We start from the raw sequence: 24554 nt of genomic DNA on the forward strand, positions 1-24554 counted from the left end.
ATGTATACTGTCACCCTGCCTATTTAACTTATGTGCAGAGCACATCATGAGAAAGGCAGGGCTAGATGAATCAAAAATTGAAATTAAGATTGCCGGGAGAAATATCAACAACCTAAGATATGCAGATGATACCACTCTAATGGCAGAAGCTGAAGAAGAACTAAAGAGCCTCTTGTTGCAGGTGAAGAAGGAGAGTGCAAAACTTGGGTTGAAACTTAACATTAAGAAAACCAAGATCATGGCATCTGGCCCTCTCAATTCCTGGCAAATAGATGGGGAGATAGTGACAGATTTTATTTTCCTGGGCTCCAAGATCACTGCAGATGGGGACTGTAGCCAAGAAATTAAAAGATACTTGATCCTGGGAAGGAAAGCAATGGCAAATCTAAACAGCACACTAAAAAGCAGAGACATTATCCTGTCAATAAAAGTGCATATAGTCAAGGCTATGGTCTTCCCAGTTGCAATGTATGGCAGTGAAAGGTGGACCATAAGGAAGGCTGAGCGCCAAAGAATTGAGGCCTTTGAATTATGGAGCTGGACATGACTGCTGCGAGTTTTTTGGACTGCAAGGTGATCAAACCGGTCAGTGCTAGAGGAGATTAATCCTGACTGCTCTCTGAAGTTGAAATTCAAATACTTTGGCCACCTAATGAGAAGGAAGGACTCACTGGAGAAGAGCCTAATGCTGGGAAAGATTGAGGGCAATAGAAGAAGGGGACGACAGAGAATGAGGTGGCTGGATGGAGTCACTGAAGCAGTAGGCGTGACCTTAAATGGACTCCAGAAGATGGTAGAGGACAGAAAGGCCTGGAGGAACATTGTCCATGGGGTTGTGATGGGTCAGACATGACTTTGCAGATAACAACAACACAGTATATGTAAGTGATATTAATAATTATTTTGATATGGCAAAGTAAAGCCATGCATGGGAAATTAAATTGCTCTAACTATTTTATAATTTACTTAAGATTGATTACATTGATGTTTTTTGAAAAATTAGAAGTATACCGGTAGATATAGAGAGATGTGGTGGTGCAGTGGTTAGAATATAGTATTGCAGGCTAACTCTCCCATTGCCAGAAGTTCGATCCTGACTGTCTCTCAGCTTTCCATTCTTCTGAGGTTGGTAAAATGAGAACCTAGTTAGACACAATATGCTGACACTAAATCAATTAATACCAAATTAAATTTTGTAGCTGTTTTAATACTGTGCCTGACAGTAATTTTACATACCAAACAATAGAACATCTGATCTCAGGATCACATTCCTTGATCTTATGAGAAGTTTTGAATTTCTTCTTTTGACTGTTAGAGCACTGCAAAGAGACTGATAACATTGCCCAGATTTACGCTAAAGTCATGTGACATAAAAACACTCAGATATAAATATTTTGGTTAACTAATAAAAAATTGTAATAATAAAAAATATCATACTGTTAACTATCTCATCAATTGAAAAGTACAGAAATAATTTTGTCATGTATTCAATATACCAGAAAGAGTTAAAGACAACAAAAGGAATGAAGTGGCAGAGAGTACAAAATAGTAAAAGTAAAGTTATTTTTAAAAAAAGAAAAAGAAAAAGATAGAGAGATATAGTGGGTAATGGTGTTGGTGTAAACTAATTTTAGCAGGCTTACTTTTGGGGTTCTTCTGCATAACATTATGTAATGGGTTTGAATACATGTACATAGGTGCAGTATGTATGCAAAAAAAGACTACTATGCAGTAATATTACAGAAATCTGACTTTACTTTTATAGCAAGGCATTCTCAACCTAGACTAATTTGGCCTAGGAATTAATTCCTTAATTCCAAATAATCTGCTGGACATCTTCTATAGATGGCAATAACATTTTCCCTTAAGCTTTTTTCCATATTTTTTTGCTCTAAACCATATCACTTCTTAATATACAGATTCATTTAGTATATTAAGTTGCAATTCAAGAGTATGGCATTTAAAGTTTTAAGTGGCTTTCAACATTCATGCAAATGTTTAGTCAGCAAGGTAAGAGCAAGAATGCTTTCATTCTCCAGAATAGCAATTTGTGTTATCTGATAATGGAAAAACTGAGATTATCAATTGCTTTTATTTCTGTCCAAGAATCATATCCATAATATACAATTTGCTGCAGGAAACTATAATAAGAGCATGATTGCAGAAGGTATATATCTCTTTGTTTTCAAGATTGCTTTAAGGTAACACAGGCAAGAATTTTTGCTAATTGAAGGACAATTGGTTTGCATCTAAACCTTTTATAAGAAAATACATGAGTGCCTCAGGTTATTAAAGCTGAAAACCAACTTCTACTACTAAGAAGAAGTAATCAAGAGTATAGAATACCAAATCCAAGGTAATGGATTCATTACATTACAATGTAATAGTAATACTTTCTTATATGATAGGAACTAAATGTGGGTTAGACAGCATCACCACCAGATGGATTTGTAGCTGGCTGACCGACCGTACTCAGCATGTGGTACTCAATGGAATTGCATCTACATGGAGGGAAGTGTGTAGTGGGGTGCCCCAGCAGGGGGTTGGACTAGATGACCTCCAAGGTCCCTTCCAACTTTTATTATAATTATTATTGTTAATATTATTATTATTGTTGTTGTTGTTAAAGCTATTTCCAAAAAATAAGTTGGTATTGCCTTCATTAGAATCAACAATTCTTCAGAAATATAAACATTTCTTTCTAGTTACAATTTAGCAAGGGGGAATTGTATCTTCATAAGCACTACCACAACTACCCATTACATCTAAAGGTCAACCTCAAAACAACCTACGACCAACATGTATTTACCCACTTTGAGTTCTGCATCCCAATCCCAAAAAGTGACCTATCGCTCTAGTGGCCTTCTTGTTTTTATTTCAAAGGTTCGTTTTTAAAAGTTACCACCTGCTGATCAAGTCTCCTTTCAAGATGATATTGAAGCAGCAGAATGAAACCCTTGCCCTCTTGAAATCTGAGATTCAAGTAGTAAAAAATGTGACGAGAAGACAGTCTTTCAGTGTTTGCAGTGTGCTGCCACCAGATTGCAACTAGCACTGCATAATAGCCAGGAGCATTTTCCAAAGAAAACACAGGTGTAATCATTGTGTGTTAAGATTACACGATGTGTTGGAGAGCTACCTATATTATTCAGAAACACTTTTGAAGTTTTGCAAACACTTTTTTTATCCATTAATTAATGAATAGTTTAATTTATTCACGTTAGGTGGCATTGCTTATGTCATAATTTCCTATGGTTGGCAAAGCATTTCCAAAGTAGGAATGAGAAGCATTTCAGAAAGTACCTCATTAATATTCCAGGGAGCAAAAGCAAAGTAGGGGAGAAATAGTTTTAGATCAGCAAAATATTGTTAATATAATCTAATAATAATGATAGTGCTTATAATAAAGATTGTTGTTGTGCCTCTTATCTGGACCATATTGAAGAGATAAGCAAGTTGAACAATTCATGCTAAAAGCTGGTCTGATAAGGTTATCTACCTATCTGACTTACATGGCCATACATTTCATGTAACACAATCTCTTACAAAATAGTAAAAAAACTAAGAAAACAAAAAACAACAACAAGAACATCTAAATCTGATACCTCAACCAACATTCTCCAATACATCCAACAGCACTACCCTTGGGCTGCAACCTCACCCTATCCCAAAACTTGGGAGGATGGATTTCAAATGGATATGAAGTTTCACGTATTTCAGTGCTAAGCATTAGTAGATTCTATCCATAGTATATCACCATAAGCTATTAATTTTTTAATGTGGTTTAAAGCTTAGTGAAAAATACTGCACTTGTTTTTGTTTTGCTTTCTATGAAATACATTTAGAATGCAACCAGTTGGTTTGGTAATGTTAATAGTAACTTTTTCCTTTTAGGTGAAAAGGAACAAATGTCCGTGTTACAAGATGTCTCCATACAAATCCATGCTCATAATATTTATGGGAATATATGGACTGTATGTGTATGTATATATAATTTATATATAAATTAAATATTAATTCTCCAAAGATTTGTATAAAGATTACAATTACAAATTCTACTTTTATAGACTACTTATATCAGTGAAAACATTACCACATTTTAAAAAAAACAAAACTAGATATTTGCGGTTCACCAATAGCATAAATGAACAAATTCTACTGTCATCTGCTATTTTTCTTTTCCCCCCCCATAAATTAACATATTTTGGTAAATACCACATTATTAGACTTTCAGATAGCTGTATAAAATTAATTAATGAAAGCTATTGAAGAACATAAAAATATACCATACAAATATAAATATGTCATGCCCAGAATGTATTAAGAGTGAGGAAAACAATGGTGAAAGATAATTCCAAGCAAATGGCATTCTCATTGAAAATGCTAATAAAACAATTGGCAGATACCAACCGGTCTAATATACTGATGGCAGATACACACTCAATATCCCAGAGTTACTGATTAAGGGATTCTTTTGTCTTGTTTTTTACATTTCTGATCCTAGGCCAAAATAAAAATAATATGTGTATCAGGTTAGAATAATAATAATAATAATAATAATAATAATAATAATAATAATAATAATAATAATAATAATAATAATAATAACAACAACAACAACAACAACAATAATAATAATAATAATAATAATAATAATAATAATAATAATAGCAGCAGCAACAGCAGCAGCAGCACTGTTTTCTTCGTATTTGATCAAGTGCTCTGGCATGCAAGCTCATTCTCAGTTCGTGTTATGTTTTGATCTTTCTGCAGACCTATTACTACACTGTATTCCTGGCTATCAAAACATACATTTGTAATCTCATTTTCCCCAGTGCATTTCTTCCACTCAATCTAGCAGGCACACAAGTTTCCTTAAAACAACAACAAAAAGGCTTTTAGGCTTGCATGATACATAGGCTTGGGAACTGTATCATAGGAAATTCCTAGGTCCTTTAAGGATATGGAACATTTTTGCATTTTTTTTTCTTTTTTCCTTTTAAAATATAGCTTAGAAAATAATTTTTGGTTAGGGGGAAAGAGATTTATTTTGTAAACACTCCTTTATAGTGTGCAATATTCAGCAATGACAGTATCTTTGGTGTTATAAAAACAAGCTGGATGTTTAATTTGATGCTTTTTTTTCGTTAACTTCAGCTGTCAGTCTGAATTAACATCAGATGGCATTTCTTGCAGCAGACACGAAAGAGCTAAAAAGTTCTCTCAGTGTTTCTTCTCCTGAGAGAATATCCAAAAATAAACTTAAATTTGCCTGTGAATTTATCTTAAATCTCATATATAAATGCCAACTTTGACTTCAGCTTATACTTTTAGCTAGATTTAAATAATAAAAGCAGAATTTCAAAATATATATATATCAAAACATACTATTAATTTGCAGTTCATGAATAAATTCTATTTTGTTATAATTATTTAGATTATTTTTGGTACATATGAAATAGAAATGAAAAGGTTTTGAATGGTTTTGGAAAAGGAGTAGTGATTTCATGGTTTAAAATGTGTCCTAAATCTGTATTATATTATAGATCAGAACATTTTCCTATGACTTATTACTACAAACTGCAAGTCACATCTGTGTGCATAATACTACTAGTAAGCATTTACCTAGCATTTCCTAATGTGACTTCATTAATATAGATACATATAAGCATATCTTTTCACATGTCGGACATAGCTAGAGACACAGAGCAGCACATTTAAATGCATTCTGTCATTTAATTCTTCCAATAAATCATAAAAGAAAGAAAAGATTCCTGGGCAGAAAGACAAATACGAATTGAATGGTGGAAATTTTTGCACAAAAGCAGCAAAATTTGTAAAACAGACGTACTGTAGAATGCAAGGTCTTATTTCTATTTTTTCCATCTCTCTTAGTTTTGTTACTCTGGCAAACGACCTAGAAGATGAATCATTTTGAATTGTACTTATAAGATAATGTAGTTTGATAATTCTTTTATAATTGGATTTCTATATACAGAAGAGCCATAATTGTTCATTTTACATGTTGGATTTTGGTTCTCGATTTGGAGTGGAATATTAAGTTGCTTGGATTATATTTGATCCTATCTCCTCGGAAATATATATAAAAAAGTTGTCCATCCAAACTCATGCATATATATACTGAAAACTAAATTAATGTGCATAAATGGCAAAAACTGCACGGTTCAGAATTTTATGCTGCAGTTTACAACTTTTACAACTTTAGAAAATGCATTTAAAATGTTCTTCGATGTACTTACTTCAGTATAGTAATAGTAAATAGGCATTTGAAGAATGCTATCTTATTTTATTTTATACCATGTAGAACTTGTCAGTTTCTTTTCCTTAGAAATGATTGAAACATACTACAGCAAGGATGCCTAAAGTTTTCTAATAACATTCTAATATTATGTCATATTTACATTGCCAACAGAGCTAAATTTGATTTCAAGCAATCTGCGTCTTTTATAAATATATATATATAACAGTATGTGCAATAAATATAAGGTCTAAAAACATAGGCAGCTTCTTAGTATATTATAACAAAACATATAGAATTGGCTAGACAGGTTGTTCTAAATTTCAATAGTGAAATATCTATTCAATTCTTTCTCATCCCTCTGCGTGTCTTCTTGGTCCTAGCTTTTATAAATGTCTTTTTAAAGATTCTTTTTAAGGATATTCTGATAATATTAACCTTTTAAAAATGCCATCCTTGCCACCAAAACAGATTCATTTTTCAACTCTTTTAAATATATGTGTTTTTTTGAAAAAAGAAAAGAAAAGCATGTTTATTTTCACACAAATGTTGAAGATAAATGGAAAAAAGTTCAATTTATGATAGAGGCCATTCTGGCAGATCATGCCAATTTAATTCCAAAAAAGCATGATTTATTTTGCATGCTTAACGCCATAAAATGGTTTCAACAACAATAACATTCCTGAGCTTTAGTTACTTGGCCTACATTAAAATAAATAAATAATGCAGAACACTGATGGAATCTATATTACAATAGTGTAGAATAATCATAAAAACAGACAATGCTTGTACTATATTATACATCCTCTCTCCACTAAATAAATTTTGTTAGAATATAATCATGTATGTTATTATACAACAAAGACTTTTAGCTAGCAATCCATTCATTTTACTTATTTAGCTTTTAAATATCAATTACAGTAGGTATACAGGTTCCACTTTCTACCCAGTGGCCTTACCTCCCAATTCACTAGCTTATAACATTTTTCTTTGCTCTTATTTGCTGAAATCATAAAATTTGTCATTGACTAAAACAGCAGGTTAATGTAGATCGCATATCCTGGGAGAAGTGAGTTGTCTTTTTCATGGAATGTAAATCAAATATGACTCTAAAGGTGTATTTATTACCTTAATGAATAGATATTCATGTTAATGCTATTTCATCTCTGACAGAAAGATAGAACACTAGTCTATCTTTCAACAAGAATATTGAATTAAAGATATTATTAAATAATTTCAATTTGTCAAGGCACCAAACACAGCCTGATTTATACAGATCCCATTTAAGCAATAGCACTATAAAAGCAACAGTAACAAAACTACATATCTTAGTTATTAGAGACCTTTTACCTGGTTTTCCCCTTCATAGTATATTACAATATACTGAACTATATGTAAAGGAACTAATGTTTCTTGATGAATAAACATAGCCAACAAAGAGAATCTATTATTTAATTTGAATTGTGGTATTTTTAATTTGTATTATTGTAATAACAGTTGAAAAAAGGGATGCGGTGGCTCAGTGGGTTAGGACGCTGAGCTTGTCGATCAGAAGGTCGGCAGTTTGGCGGGTCAAATCCCGAGTGCCGAGTAACAGAGTGAGTGCCTGTTACTCATCCCATCTTCTGCCAACCTAACAGTTCGAAAGCACGTAAAAATGCAAGTAGAAAAATAGGAACCACTACGGTGGGAAGTAACAGTGTTCCATGCGCCTTTGGCGTCTAGTCATGCCAGCCACATGACTACGGAGATGTCCTCGGACAAGCGCTGGCTCTTCGGCTTTGAAACGGAGATGAGCACCGGCCCCTAGAGTTGGAAACGACTAGCACGCATGTGTGGGGGAAACTTTACCTTTAATAACAGTTGAATGCTCTGCAGAGGCATCTACGTAGAAGGTCTAAATGGCAAGATGGAGAAAATAACTACACAGTTGAAATTTTGCCACTTTTTAATGTGTCTCACTTAAAATGGTATAGGAATTTGATTGTGCAGCCAAATGATTCTGTGGATACTTTTGATGCTTTAAAATATTAATCTGATCTGTATACTCTCTCCTCATTTCCATTCCAACAACTTGATCATTAAGCAAATCTTAGTCCAGTATGCAACAACGTCTAAACAGATGTTCAACATTTCCCATGTGTTCAGTCTGTGCATAAAAAGAATTCTTGCCTCAGTCAAATAACAACATAGTTAAAATATAAACACTTGGCTATATTGTAATCATTCCAGATTTTAAGGATTGTGGTGGCTCACATGATTAGGATGGTGGTTGCGGGTTAGGAAGCCCACAAGGGCTCCTGGTGGTGGGATGAGCTCCTGTCATTTGCTCCAGCTCCTTGATAGGAACAGGAAAGGAACTTCCATGGACATCCCACGGGCAACAGTAATGTCACCCATTAATCCCTACTCACTTAAAGCACCTTAAACGGTATCTGTAATGTGAACAGGATAGGGATCCTAGATGTTGAGCCTTTCACGCACATGCTTCAAATAAATTTACAGAAGATTCTTGACTGAAAATAGGTCAAGATTAATAAATTCTTTCCTATCTTAATGTAGCTTTATGGTGCATATATAGTAAAGCAGCAGTTGCCCATTTCAATGTCATATTCAAACCTACGTACACAGTGTAAGATGCAAATGCACTTTTTAATATCTAGCTATTGGTATTTTCCTTCTATTCTGTGTTTACAAGTTGGCATATTCAGCCATAAATAATTTTATTTCTATACCAGAAAAGATAGTTTCAACAGCAGAGATGAAATACACTTTGTCCTACAATAAGGAAACAAACATGATGGCAACTTTATAGCAGCTACAACAGAATAGGGGCAGTTACAGGATCACAATGACAAATTACACTGCTGTAATACTATTAGCAAAGCTTTAATAGTTCAAACAGAAATAAACAGTCTCAAGAAATGTCAGGATATGTTGACAGGCAGGAAGACAAAGAAGCCCAAACAAAGCATGATTGACCTGAAAAAAGAAACAAGCAGAATAATAAATCAATTTGAAAATAAACAACATGCAAACATCAAAAGGATCAGAGCAGGATATATATGTATGCTGTGCATGCACATGAGTATTCTCTAATTGTTTATATGGAATAATGCTCCTATAGCAGAAAAAATGCAGCTGAGAGTAAGTCTGGCCATTATAACTATGATACTGGTATTAAACTTTATTTTAATATTTACTCACTAAAAAAAACTTTAAAAAATTTAAAGTTTAAACATTTAAACTCTTATGCACATGGAACAGATTTTCTCAACTTCTGCTGAATGTGTGTATTGTTGCTTCATGTCCAAGTAGGGAACCATTTTTAGATTTGGAGGACACCATTTTGGAAAAGGCTACAATAGTAGGCATTCACATCAAGTAGGTATTCGCAATCGTAGATATTCAAATCAAAAGTGAAGATAATCCTCTGGAGACTGATAGGATGTATCAAGTTCAGCTACTAAAGGAATTAAGAGAGTGCTAAAGAAGGTGCAGAAAAAAAGACTGAGCACATACTTAAGAACCAAATCTGTTAATCTGTGACCTTACTGAGTTTCATATCAGGGTTATGGAAAAGCTCTGGTTTCAAATTGGATGAAAAGAGGCTTTCTGAATAAGTCTTACATTTTGAAATGTCATTTGTCTACTGTGACCTACATTTGCACATCCAATATGAAGAGCATGAACTAAATGGTCCAATAAAATTATAGTAATTTAATGCTGCGTACAGTACTGTTAATAAAGTGCAGATCAGGCAATTATGGTGATTAACTTAAATTCCCAAAAAAGTTGTATTATTAAAGAAACAGCATAATACGTTGCGTAATTGATTCTAACTCTTCTATAAAAAAATATCTTTTAAACACATAGGCTTACACTGAAATGAACAGTTCAGTTAAATAAATGCCAAAAGGAAATAAGCAAAGGCAGCTTTTATTTTTAAATACAGCTCCTGAAGCACTAATTTCCTAAAAAAATTATATTTAACATTCTCTGCCTAAATCTAACCCTAATAATGGTTATACGCAATATAAACTGAATTCAATTCCCACTCCCAATTCATTTTTTTATTTAATAGAACAATGTCAAGTTGTTGCAGATTATTTATTTATATGAAATAAATTAAATTTTAAAATATATGATAATAAGTATATTTTTAAAAGAAATGTGAAGGCAAACTTGATTTCCAGAAGAAGAAATAGCAGACTGAGCATGGGTCCACACAAATTTCAGCCAAGGACCATGATGAAGAATTAATTGCTGGTAAATCAACCAGCTGTTTCAAACCTTTCTGGAAAAGAAGAGAATGATAGATCATTCATATTCACATGAAGAGAACATAAGACAGCAATCTGAGGTGGGGTTTGAGCACTAGGAGATGATAGGAATAGCCATCTTTCTTGTAACTGTGGTTGGTGTGCTGTAAAGGCACTCAGTTTGCAAACTTATTTTGCAATTATGTTTGCTTGTTAGCTGTTTTAAAGCTGTTAAGAGACTAGCTGACTAGTTTGAAAATGCCAAGTGAATTTTCATGAAAGAAAATGTTAATCATGAGTTTAAGAATTTAAAGAATTTGAAATAAACAGCATAAAGCTAAAGATGAGATTGATCCCAGAAAGTTATAAACGGATTAAGAGCCCAGGTACATTTTGAATAAGATTTTGGAATTAATTATAAAGCATCCTTTTCATAGAAAATAATTTTGATTGAGCTTTTCCAAGTTAAATTAAAGTGAATGAATTTTAAAAATGAAACTAGAGGGAACTAAAGATTTTAGATAAAGGATAAAAATACATAAGCTTGATAAGCAGATAATTAACTGGGATGCATATAAGGACACAAAAGATTTTAACATTAAAAATACTGAAAGACAAACATACCTACTCTGCAAAGGGATTGATGGTTAAGTGGAAGTTGCAGAAGGCTGAATATGGGCCCCTGCAAACACCTCCCAAATTCCAACTGTGCATTGTGCATGTCCTGCATGCTGATTGGTTGATTCAACTTTCCGTTCTGTACTTTACTATTTTAGGGCCCCTAAACAAAATATTAAAATTCACTGATCTATAAGAAGAACACTTATGCAATCATCCCCAAATGACAGATACATATGTTCTGTCATGCACTGTGCTGGATAAGTCTGCTTTGGCCCTTAGTCCCAAGAGGTTATTTATAAATAGAATTCCATTCTTAATTCTAGATTGGTTATTATTTCAATATAGAATAAGATACACTTTAAAAAAACCAGAAACTGGATATGGTTAAAAATTATGTTCATTATGACTCTTGATCCTGTAATGCCTTAGTAGTAAAGACTTGTGGGTTTTCATTCAGTGATCCCAAAGGAATTAGCATTGAATATTGCTTAGAAAAAGTGTTTATCTACGACAGGGGTGTCAAACTGCCGGCCCCGGGCTGGATGCATCATGATGAAATCATGCCCACCCTATTGCCGGCAATGGAGAAAAAGCTGATACATCACGTGACATCACGTGATGTCGCAAGTTTGACATATCTGATCTATGACATAGGTGTATAGCCTTTTGGGTTGCCTCAGACATGTGGATTGAAGAGGAATTGTCTTGGGCCACATATAAAATATATAATATACTTCCTGTATATAAATCACATAATGATATTAAAAGTTTATGATCTTGTGGAGTTGCATTACAGGGCTGCAAGTCCAGGGTCACATGCAGCCTGTGGGCTGAAAACTGGATATGCCTGATGCACGATATCTAACATGGGAAAAATATATTTTTTTGCCTAAGAAATTCATGAGAAATAATTATAATTAATAAATTACAATTAAGGGATATAACTAAAGATTGATTTTGTTTATAACTAAATTATTTTGACCCATGGCAAATTAGATGTTAGTATTCCAAAATAAATGCTTTGAACAGATCAATTATCTGTTTCTTATTATTGATTAGTAACAAATTTTGTACATTATTAAGTCAGTATAAAGGTTAGGTTAGGTTTAGGTTTATTAAATTTTTATACCGCCCTTCTCCCGAAGGACTCAGGGCGGTGAACAGGGCATATCATAAAACTACAAAAATACAAAAGTTAAAAAAGAATTAAATTATTGCCCACAGTAAAAACAATAGAAAATATACATAAATATTAAAACCCTAAATAACTCCCCATCAGGCCAGGCCAGCTTGTTCAAATAAATGGGTCTTTAACCTGTGCCGGAAGGAGCAGAGATCCGGTGCCATCCGGAGCTCAACTGGCAGCTGATTCCACAAAGCGGGAGTGCCCACAGAGAAGGCCCTCCCCCTGGGGGCCACCAGCCGACATTCTCTGACTGGAGGCACCCTGAGGAGGCCCTCTCTGTGGGAACGCACGGGGCTAAAGATCTCAAGTCAAACAAAAGGCCCTCTCTGTGGGAACACACGGGGATAAAGATCTCAAGTCAAACAAAAAATATAATATTTTAACTGTAATGTAAGTTTTAGTTTAAATTTCAAAAGAGAGAATGTGTTTTCCAATGGCACTTAAAAAAAACAACCCAGGGATTTCCTCCAGTTTTTCATAGAACTTAAATGATTGTTTTTCAAACCTGACAACTTTAAAGATATACAGATATCAGCTCCCTGAATTGATATCCTAGCCAGACTCACACTAAATGGGTAACCAGGACAAAGAATAAAACAGAGCCAAATTCATCAGAAATAGAATATAATTAATCCTCAGTTAATCATGTTAACTAATCAAGGAGAGAAGCAACCTAGAACTAAGGAGAAACTTCCTGGCAGTTAGAACAATTAACCAGTGGAACAACCTGCCTCCAGAAGCTGTGAATGCTCCAACATTGGAAGTTTTTAAGAAAAGACTGGACAGCCATTTATCTGAAATGGTATAGGGTTTCCTGCCTGAGCACGGGGTTGGACTAGATGACCTCCAAAGTCCCTTCCATCATCATCATCTTCTTCTTCTTCTTCTTCTTCTTCTTCTTCTTCTTCTTCTTCTTCTTCTTATTATTATTATTATTATTATTATTATTATTATTATTATTATTATTATTATTATTATTATTAGCCATCAGAATTTTCCATCACTAAGTAATGCAGTCATAAACAAGATGTCTGGTGATCATGCTGTACAGCAGTAGCAGTTCCAGAAGTCTTTGGTTATTTTCATTAAGTGAAGATCATGCAGGTTATTTAATAAATGTGATTGTGACTTTTTGCAGGCTTCCTTATTGATTTCGCTTGCGAGAAACTGGCAGGGAAGGCCACAGATCATGGTCACATGTCCAAGGATGCTGCAACAGTTGGAAATAGAGGCTGATTGCTCAGTTCCTGCATAGCAATGGTGTGACTATGAGGGCCAGAATTTTAAGGACGAGTCATAACTGCCACTCATTTAGCACTGTCACAGGTTCAATCACTAAACAAGAGGTCATTAAACAAGAACCACCTGTACATGTTCTAAAATTATAGATCTTGAAATGACCCAGAAGACTGAAAACAATGGATCTGTTGTTTGTTATCCATTGCAATAGATTTTCCTATGAGCCTAAGATGGAATGGGATGACTCACCATGGCCAACTCAATGCAGCCAACTCACCACTGCCAACTTTACATAGTCAACTGACTGCGCCCAGTTCACCATGACCAACTTGTCATGGGACAACTCATTGCTGGACAATTCAACAATTTTATTTAATTATTTTAATTTTTGTCATTCACATTTCATTTTCTCTTTTTTCATCCTTTCTTTAATGATTCTATTCCACAATTTCTTTGATATTATGTAACTTTTATCCTGTGGCAAGTTGTCCTGCAGTGAGTTGGCTATGGAAAATGGTCCCGTGGTGAGTTGTCTGTAATAAGTTGTCTGTGGTGTCTGTGATGAGTTGGCTGTGGCAAGTTGGCCACAGAGAATTGGCTGTTGTGAGTTGTTCTAAGATGCACCTAAGAAGTAACACCACAGCTCAGAGGCAAAACCCTGGATTTGCTTTTCTACTTGACTTCACTTGGCTTTAGAGAACAAGTTGCCAGTTTTGTATAGCAAGAGTTACAGATTCTTTGATATTTGACATTTGATATAGCCAAAAGGATTATTATTAATTTGTGGAGGATATGTGTAAGGTCTGGTGTGGCATAGTAAGTAAAGTGCTGGACTAGGAGCAGAAAGATTCAAATGATGATGATGATAATAATAATAAAGAAGAAGAAGAAGAAGAAGAAGAAGAAGAAGAAGAAGAAGAAGAAGAAGAAGAAGAAGAAGAAGAAGAAGAAGAAGAAGAAGAAGAAGAAGAAGAAGAAGAAGTTGTTGTTGTTGGAAGGGACCTTGGAGGTCATCTTGGAGGTCATCTAGGAAACCCTATACCATTTCAGACAAATGGCTGTCCAGTCTCTTCTTAAAAACTTCCAGTGTTGGAGCATTCACCACTTCTGGAGGCAGGTTGTTCCACTGGTTAGTTGTTCTAACTGTCAGGAAATTTCTCCTTAGTTCTAGGTTGCTTCTCTCCTTGACTAGTTTCCATCCATTGCTTCTTGTCCTGCTTTCAGGTGCTTTTGGAGAATAGCTTGGCTCCCTCTTCTTTGTGGTAGCCCCTGAGATATTGGAACACTGCTATCATGTCACCCCTCACCCTTCTCTTCATTAAACTACACATACCCAATTCCAGCAACCGTTCCCTATATGTTTTAGCCCCCAATCATCTTTGTTGCTCTTCTCTGTACTCTTTCTAGAGTCTCGACATCTTTTTTACATTGTGGTGACCAAAATTGGATACAGTATTCCAGGTGTGGCCTTACCAAGGCCTTGTAAAGTGGTATTAGTACTTCACGTGATCTTGATTCTATCCCTCTGTTAATGCAGAGGGATAGAATGAACTCACATCTTTACTGTGAGTTCTAGGTGAACACAGAGTAAAAGTAAGCAGACACTGCAACCATCTGGCATAAATCCTAAAAATGAAAGGACAAATTAGCCATATTTGCAACACTGAAATGTCGAATATTTCTGGCTTCTTTTTTCAAACAGAACTTCAAGGGGGATAGAATTAAAACACTTTGTTTCATTGTGAGTTTTTTTTTCCTTTCTTTGTTTTCAAGCAAGTATTTTTCTACTTTTTCTTTCTTGTTTAAATTTGCACATAGTGTTTTAAATATTGTTATAGATCATATCTTGCAGTGCTTGAATTGTATTAATACTGTTGTATTTCTTCTTTGTTTTCTTCCTAAAGTTTATTGAAGAAAAAAGAGAGACAAGAAATGAGTCTCATAAATTCAAAAGGGTTTTCAATAGCAGAATAGTGATCTTAATTGGAAATTACTGCTGAATTGTGAAGAAAGTCTGTATTCTCAAGGGTTGCCCAATGATGATATGTATCCTTGAAAAGTTGTGTTTAGTTTTGCTTGGCTATACTTTTGAGAAAGACAGAGATTATATTTTCTAGCATTACAAACCTTAAGCTACTTTCTTTCTGCTTATTGCCAGTAACATTTTTTTTCCTGCAGACTGTTATAAACTATATAAATTGCCTTTCTCAACTCATGAGGTACAGTAAGCCATAAGCTGATGTCCAGCCTGCTACAAATAGATTCTTTTTTTTAATCTTTCCCAGAGGAAGCATTATGAATCCATGGAATTTGATATTTCATTGCAGTTTGGCTTTTCAGAAAATAGTGAATTTGGGGGAAAATCTGATACTTTTGAGAAATTGAGAGATTAGTAACTCAGACAGCACTTTAGGCAGCAATTGTGGCTTTTTGTTACAATTCTTTTTAAAATGTCCAATGTGGTGCATTTTCTCTTAATGAATAAATATACCTATATTTATAATATATAAATCTATATTCAGGTTTATAAAAATTACTCTCCCTAGAAATGAATTTATTCTTGTGCATATTCCCTAAACAACAAAGTCATGGAATATGTAAAAAAAAATCTTCTGAAAAGAACAATTCAATATAAACACGATTCAAAATCCATATCTGCCTTGCAAAGGAATTCATTGTTTAAAATATTCATTAATGGCAACCAAAGAAAGAACTATAATTCAATAATCTAAATTCAATTCCTTACATCTCTGTTTAGGGTAATGTGAGATTTACCTTTTGATCATCACTGTCAATCAGAAATGATAATATGGAGCTGTGGAGATATCTTCCTGTGGAAACTTCTTCCTGAAAGGTTGCTAACCACCAATTAGCTTCCTGAAATAAGGGAACTGGATGTGCTTACAGAGGATAATTGTGAGACTCAATTGAACTGGTGGGTCTTGGCTGAAGTGCTTGCTAGATGGCATTACAGAATATATGACAAAACTTTCTTCATTTCACTGGAATTCCATGACAGATATACAGCGACAATATGTGTATAATTATTCATATCTTTAAACATTTTCCTATACATTTTAGACAAGCTGATTGCAACACTGAAACTAGTTGAAAATTAGGTCGATAAATAACCATTTGGGTTCTGCACCAAGAAGTTTGCACTATTCTGCAGGTCACTTCATATCTTTAATGGTTGCATCCTCCCACTTCACAGCCTCTGAAATTCTAAAATCTTTGATACTTAGCTAAGCCTGACTGCAGCCAGATCCAGAAAGATCTTTGAGTTCCTTGAAGGACTTGCTGTCTGAAGAATTCTCCATTAGAATATGTGACTGAAATTATCAGACAACTAAAAATCTCAATTTCTCTTATCATTACTTATATTCTTTACTATTTCATCATCCTTAGCAAGCAATGTTTGTTTTGAAAGAAAGGTTTTTCATGTTCATTTCTACTACACTGTGACTCAATCCCTGCAGGTTATCCTTGCTATAAACAAAAATAGACACAGTAAAATAAAAATAATAATAATCATAATTAATTGCAAAGTACATCACTATGTCACATTCAACATAGCAACCATAAAAGCTGTCCACTACTATGGATCTCCAAGGACAATGGCAAAGCCATTTGTTCAAGCCTTTCCAGAAGGCCAATAGTGTTGGGGTCAATCAAATTTCAAGTGGAATGATCGTCAAAAGGGCAGACACTGCTGCAGTAAAGGCTTTATTTCTACAGCAGGAAAGGTTCTCATTCCTCAGGATGACACTATTTTGCAGATAGGACTCCTTAATATGCCTCTTCTACAAGATCTGATGGGATGGATAGAGGTAACCAGGGAGAAACAGTCACTCAGATAATGAGAGATTATTCCAATTCAGCATCCAGTTAATTAAATCCCTTCCATTTCATTTTTGAGACATATTGTATTTGGATCACTAATACTTCTAAATGCTAACAAAAATAAGGAATGAGAAAGAGAAGTTGTCTTATCCCTTCCAATGTAGTACATTCTTGCAATAAAAATAGATTAACTATTACTTTGCAATTTTTTATTTATAAATACTCTATCCATTTAACAAATGTTGAAGTGCAATTCCATAAAAAAAGGTAAATTGAAGACAGTTCTGCTTTTAGCTGCAAAATAAGTTTCAAATAGAAAGTTATGGTCTTAAAAATTATTTTGGAATAAATAGCAAAAGGATGAGTAGAACTTTGTTTATGGAAACTTATAAACAAATTAAGGGTCCAGGTGAATTTGAAATAAGATTTTGGAATTAATCATATGAATCCTTCCCAAATGAAAATATTTTTGTTATCAATTATCTTTAAAAAAATGATGGGATAAGACTTTGAAGGTTGGACACTAGAAAGAAATACAAAAAACTAAGATTACAATTAAAGAAGAAGAACATTTAAATTTGACACAATGGAGTAAAATAGTTTAATACAGGACATATTGAATAATATTTGTGAACAATGGATCCAGAAGTTATGACGCCGAGAAGTCCGGGACGCCTTGCCCTGCCTTCCCTCTTCTGCTTGCTCGCCGTGAACACCCTCTGCTTGTCGGAGGGGCAGCGGCGACGATCCCACCGGTTAGAGATCTTTTTACGACCATCAGCAGGCTGGCGCCGTTTTGGCGGCGCGGAGCCTTTTTCTCCTCCCGGATGGTGGCTGCAGACGGTGGGCCTGGTCATCGGCCTCGGCGGACATGTTGGCAAATTCCCGGACTTACTACATCGGCTGGGATTGCCTCTCCCCGCTGTTGGAAGATTGCCTGGACTGGCGGACGAGCGTTGGGAGAGAATGTTTTGTTCTTCCCCCTCCCGGACTGGTGGTGCTGGCTGGAGATGCGAGGATCGACAGAGGCCTGGCCTGCCTGTTCTTACTTTTCCTGTTGACAGGCAGGCATTTGGCTAGCTCCATGCCGGATGGGAGTTAAGATCCCTCCTATTGATAGTCCAGTGTGGCCGGGACCGGACCGTGGTGGGAGGACGGTTTTGGACTGGTCAGTGGCCACCTCACTGGTGTGAGAGACCAGTTGGGGTGGCCCTGGCTCAGGATTCCCCTTTCTCTCTCTGCTCCTGGATTTCCATCTCAGGTGAGAGCTGAGATGGCATTGCAGATTAGGAGATATGCCTACTGGACTTGTTTACCATCTGTTTACCATCTATATACCATCACTGAGTGATCCTTGGACATTAACATCTGCCCTAAAAGACTATCCTAGCGCAGTATGATTTATCATTATTCCGGAGCGGACTTGTATGCCCTTAGGGCAGTTCCTGCCTCATGGGCGCGACCTGTCGCCTGTTTCCATACTCCCCTTAATGACGATCCCAAGCTTTGGGATTCCGAGAGGTGGCTGGGCTTAGATAGGGGCCTCGAGTTAAGACATGCGAAGAGGCCCCTGATAAAATTTTTAGCCGGTTATTTTAAGAAGTTAGGGAGGGGGAGGGAGGGGGGGGTAGGGAGGGAATCTTTAACCGGCACTCAGTCTGGTCCTGTTAGAGGTCCTGACGGGACGGGGTCTGGGGAGGTGGCTGCTGGTTCTGGGAACGTGGGGGTGGGGCTTCAAATCCCCACGGCGATAGGGAATGGCAGCAGGTGTTTGCGCGGAGGGCCATATCAACATCTGGGATCACGCCCCCGCTATCTTCGAGCGGTGGCGTGCTCCGACCCTCCGGTTAGCACCCTCTTACCCGGGGATGAGGGTGATCAGGCCCCTGAGCTCAGGTTGGTCTATTTTAACGCTAGATCCGTAGTTAACAAAGCTCCCCTCATCCGTGATCTGATCGAGGAGGAATGTGCGGATCTAGCGTGCATCACGGAAACTTGGTTGGGTTCGGAGGGAGGGGTGCCTCTCACCGAGTTATGCCCGCCAGGTTTCCGGGTGCTGCACCAGCCACGGGCTCAGGGCAGGGGTGGTGGGGTGGCAGTGGTTATTCGGGAGACCTTGTGTCCCCGGGAGGCCACCATTGTCCAGATGGCCGGGAGTGAATCCCTCCTCTTGAGATGTGGTCCTCGGGTTCAGTTGGGCTTGTTGCTCACATACCTGGCGCCCAGCTGTGTGGCAACAGCCCTGCCTGGGCTGCTCGACACCCTCTCGGGGTTGGCGGTGGAGTTCCCCAGGCTTATAGTCCTGGGTGACTTCAACCTGCCATCACTGGGGGGGTCGTCGGAGTTAGCTCGGGAGTTCATGGCTTCCATGACGGCCATGGGCCTGACCCAGGTTATTGAGGGCCCTACTCACGAGGGGGATCATACTCTCGACCTGGTGTTCCTGTCTGGACAGTGGTTGGATGATCTGGGAGGGGGTTCTCCATCCATCACCCCTCTGTCATGGTCAGATCATTACCTCCTGAGGCTGGTTTTCCGTCATGCCATCCCCCGCCGCTGGGCGGCGGAACCGACCAGGTGGTTCCGCCCCAGGCGCCTAATGGACCCGGACCGGTTCCAGAGGGCGCTTGGGCCGATACCTATCACCCTTACCCACAGCCCAGTCGATGCTCTGGTGGAGGCCTGGGAAACGGCTGCCACCAGGGCACTCGACTGCGTTGTACCCATGCGACCTCTGATTCGGCGCAGATCCCGTTGGGCCCCATGGTTCTCTGTGGAGCTCCGGGAGATGAAGCGTCGGAGACGAGGTCTAGAGAGTGGTTGGAGATCCAGCCGATCCGAATCCGACCGATTGCAGTTAAGAACCTTTATAAGGTCTTATCTTGCGGCGATAAGAACGGCGAAGTCTAACTACTTTGCCGCCCTTGTCGCATCCGCAGATAATCGCCCGGCTGCCCTGTTTAGGGTGACTCGCTCCCTCCTTAATCAGGAGGTGAGAGAGGATCCCTTGCAGGGACGAGCCGAGGAGTTTAGTCATCATCTGGCGGACAAAATCGCTCGGATCCGGACCGGCCTGGACTCTGACTGGGCAGAGTCAGATGTGGAGGAATCAGGCGGTCTTGAGCATGTTATCTGGACTGAGTTCGACCCTGTTTCCCCTGATGATGTGGACAGGATCATGGGGAGACTGAGCTCCACCACCTGTTTGTTGGATCCGTGCCCCTCCTGGCTAGCTTATGCGGCTCGGGAGGGAACACGAGGCTGGTTCCATGCAGTAATAACTGCTTCTTTGAAGGAGGGTGTCTTCCCTGCCGCCCTGAAGGAGGCGGTGGTGAGACCCCTCCTCAAGAAGCCTGCTTTGGACCCGGCTGTTTTAAACAACTATCGTCCAGTCTCCAACCTTCGCTTTCTGGCGAAGGTTGTTGAGAGTGTGGTGGCGCATCAGCTCCCTCTGTTCCTGGAGGAAACTGATTATCTGGACCCGTACCAATCGGGTTTCATGCCCGGACACAGCACGGAGACGGCATTGGTCGCGCTGGTGAATGATCTCTGGAGGGCTAGGGACAGGGGTTGCTCCTCTGTCCTGGTCCTATTAGATCTCTCAGCGGCTTTCGATACCATCGACCATGGTATCCTGCTGCAGCGTCTCAGGGGGTTGGGAGTGGGAGGCACCGTTCTACGGTGGTTCTCCTCCTACCTCCAGGGCCGCTCGCAGTCGGTGTTGACAGGAGGGCAGAGATCCGCCCCAAGGTCTCTCATTTGTGGAGTTCCTCAGGGGTCGGTTCTCTCGCCTCTCCTGTTCAACATCTACATGAAGCCGCTGGGCGAGATCATTCGTGGTTTTGGGGTGGGGTATCACCAGTACGCTGATGATACCCAACTTTTTCTTTCCACCCCGAACCAACCCAGTGATGCCCTCTCCGTGATGTCCCGGTGCCTGGAGGCGGTTCAGGTCTGGATGGGGAGAAACAGGCTTCGTCTCAATCCCGCCAAGACTGAGTGGCTGTGCATATCGGCGTCTCGGGTTAACCATGTTATTCCACCTCTAATGATGGGGGGTGAGGTGTTGCCCCCCGTTGATAGGGCTCGCAACTTGGGCGTCCTCCTGGATTCACGGCTCAATTTTGAAGATCATATAGGAGCCGTGACCAGGGGGGCTTTTGCACAGGTTCGCCTGGTGCGCCAGTTGCGTCCCTATTTGGACCGAGACGCCCTACGCACAGTCACTCATGCGCTTGTGACCTCCCGTTTGGACTACTGTAACGCTCTCTACATGGGGCTGCCCTTGAAGACCACTCGGAGGCTTCAACTGGTGCAGAATGCGGCCGCGCGAGTTGTAATGGGGGTTTCCCGATACTCCCATGTAACACCTCTACTCCGTGAGCTGCATTGGCTTCCGGTTGCCCTCCGGGTGAAATTCAAGGTGCTGGTTATTACCTATAAAGCCCTACATGGCCTGGGTCCGGGTTATTTGAGGGAACACCTGCTGCCGGCATCAAACGCCCTTCGCCCAGTGCGCTCCCACAGGGAGGGTCTGCTCAGGGTTCCGCCGGTGAGAGATTGCCGGCGGGTGACACCCAGGGATAGGGCCTTCTCGGTGGGAGCGCCTGCCCTCTGGAACCAGCTGCCGGTGGAGCTGAGGACTGCCCCCGACCTCCGATCATTCCGCCGGGGCCTGAAGACCTGGCTCTTCGAGCTCTCGGGCCCAGACTGAGGAGGAAATTTTAATTTGGGGTTTTTTAACTGACTACAGGGTTAATTTAATATTTTTTAATTGGGTTTTTAATTTTTGTATTTTGGATTTTTAATTCCCTGTAAACCGCCCTGAGTCCTCAGGGAATAGGGCGGTATATAAATATAACTAAATAAATAAATAAATAAAGTTAATTTTAAGAGAGAGTCTATAAAGTGTGCTTAAAGGACATTGTAGAAGAGGAACACGTTTTACCAGATGTGAATGAATTTATTTGAAAGTGGGCTTTTAAATGATTGGTTAATATTCTAATTCTCAAAATGGATGACTAGCTAAAAAACTGATGGAACTAGCAGAGAGGGCAAAATTAACAGTGCTAATCAAAGAAAAGAACTCAACCAACTTTGTTTCTATTTTATATTATGGCAACCAAAATAATGGTGGATGCAATATTCCAAGTGTGGTCTTAGCAAAGCATTATAAATGGTATTAACACTACTGTTGATATTGATTCCATCCCTCTGTTAATGCAGCCTAGGGTTGTGTTGGCTTTTTTCACAGCTGCAGCACACTGCTGGCTTATATTTAAGTGGTTGTCTACTAAGACAGTTACTACATTTCTGTAATTTAATAAACTTTTCTGTAATTTAATAAACCAAGAGCCTTGGTGGAGCAGTGGGCTAATGCCTCCTTAAGTAACACCAGCTGCCTGCAATTAGTGCAGGTTCGCATCCCACCAGGCTCAAGGTTGACTCAGCCTTCCATCCTTCCGAGGTAGGTAAAATGAGGACCCAGATTGTTGGGGGCAATAAGCTGACTTTGTAATAATGCCGCTTGGGGGGTGTATGAAAGCCCTAATAAGCAGGCATATACATAGAATGAAGGCTATTGCTAAGCACATTGATTTGTGCTTAGATTGTAAGCCGCCCTGAGTCTTCGGAGAAGGGTGGGATATAAATGGGATTTTTTTAAAAAATACTCTTGAGCCAGGTACCACCTATTTTGTACCTGTGCATTTGGTTTTTCTTGCCTAAATGTAGAACACTACTTTTATCACCATTGAATTTCAGTTTTTATTTTTCATTCTATTCTTTTCTGGACAGTTTCTCTTTTTATTCTCTTATTTTTTTAAAAAAAATTGTATTCATTTTTATTTTTAATTGTAATTTTTAATAAAATTGCTATAAAAATGTAGAAGTGCAACCCTTCTTTTTTCAAAATCACAGACATGAAATGCCATTCCAAATTTTCAATGCATCAAGATTTTTTTTTAAAAAAATCTATAATTAAGCAAAATCTTCTAAATCTTATACAGTCTTTCTAGCCAATCTTTTTTTAAAAGTGATGAAGGGATTCTGAGGAAACTCTCTTTTTGCTATGAGCTATAACACACATGTCAAACTTGCGACGTCACATGACATTGTGCAACGTATCGGGACAGTTTTGCCATTGCCCGCAATAGGATGGGCATGGCTTCTGGATGACACGTCTGGCCCGCGGGCTGGGAGTTTGACACCCCTGAGCTATAATAAGCATCACCCTCAGTAAGATTTTACTTGATACAGAAAGATTTTTTTCCCTATCTGGGTACCAGCTACAGCTTTGTCAATGCTAGGTATCATCACAACATACACTCGAACAGGCGAAAGTTGCTTAGTATGTTCACCTTTGGAAAAGAAGATAATACTAAGCAGCACTACTCAATATGATTTTAATATTACATTGGTGAATAATTTGAAAGCACATTCATGCATGTACATTTTTAGATAGAGGCATGAATGGGGAACAAATAAAGAATGAACTTTGTTTTTAATTGCTGGCAAAGCTCTTATATTTTTTACTAGCACTGAATTTTGTTAAGTCGATAAATAGCTCCTTTTCAAGCAGTAATTTTCTGGTAATTAGTCATTTGGAAGCAAACAACCTGCACCAAATGGTAGTTCTTTTAATTCTTAGATGTAGGAAAGTTGTTGGCTCCAGCTCTCCTTTTCAAATTTTTTTTTGCATCAAGGGAAAGTATCTTTTGATATTAATGCTGGGATATGAACCTGCTTGTACCATTCTGAGCTTAAGAAAAGGATTTGCACATGGTAAAACTAGTGCTTTGAACTTTGAAGCTTAAAAATGAATGCACAACAAGGAAAAATGCTATGGGCTTTTGAGCTTATTGTTCTAAAACTATCATTAAGATCAGGCTTTTTAAAGAAATTGAATCATTAAGGCTTTCTTTGACTTTCATGTCACCTTCAAGAGGGCCTGAATATTGACTTATTGTTTGGAACACAGTGTAGCTCTTACAGTTTATCTGGCTACAGAGTGTAGTACAGGACAGTACCCCAAATGAACACAGCCATTCAATGTTATATTATATGGCTATAATATATTTGACATATTACTATTGAAGCTGACTAAATATTTTTACATTTCTGTAACATTTTATTCTTTTGGAAT

At 38.1% G+C, this 24554-nt stretch overlaps 1 long non-coding RNA gene across 1 annotated transcript in view; it reads right to left on the minus strand.

The window, feature by feature from the left end:
- LOC310639628 overlaps positions 1 to 24554 on the minus strand; it is a 422292-nt gene that overhangs the window by 338395 nt on the left and 59343 nt on the right. The window lies entirely within an intron of this gene.

Source organism: Vipera ursinii (genome assembly GCF_947247035.1).
Source record: "Vipera ursinii genome assembly, chromosome: 4".
NCBI lineage: Eukaryota > Metazoa > Chordata > Lepidosauria > Squamata > Viperidae > Vipera > Vipera ursinii.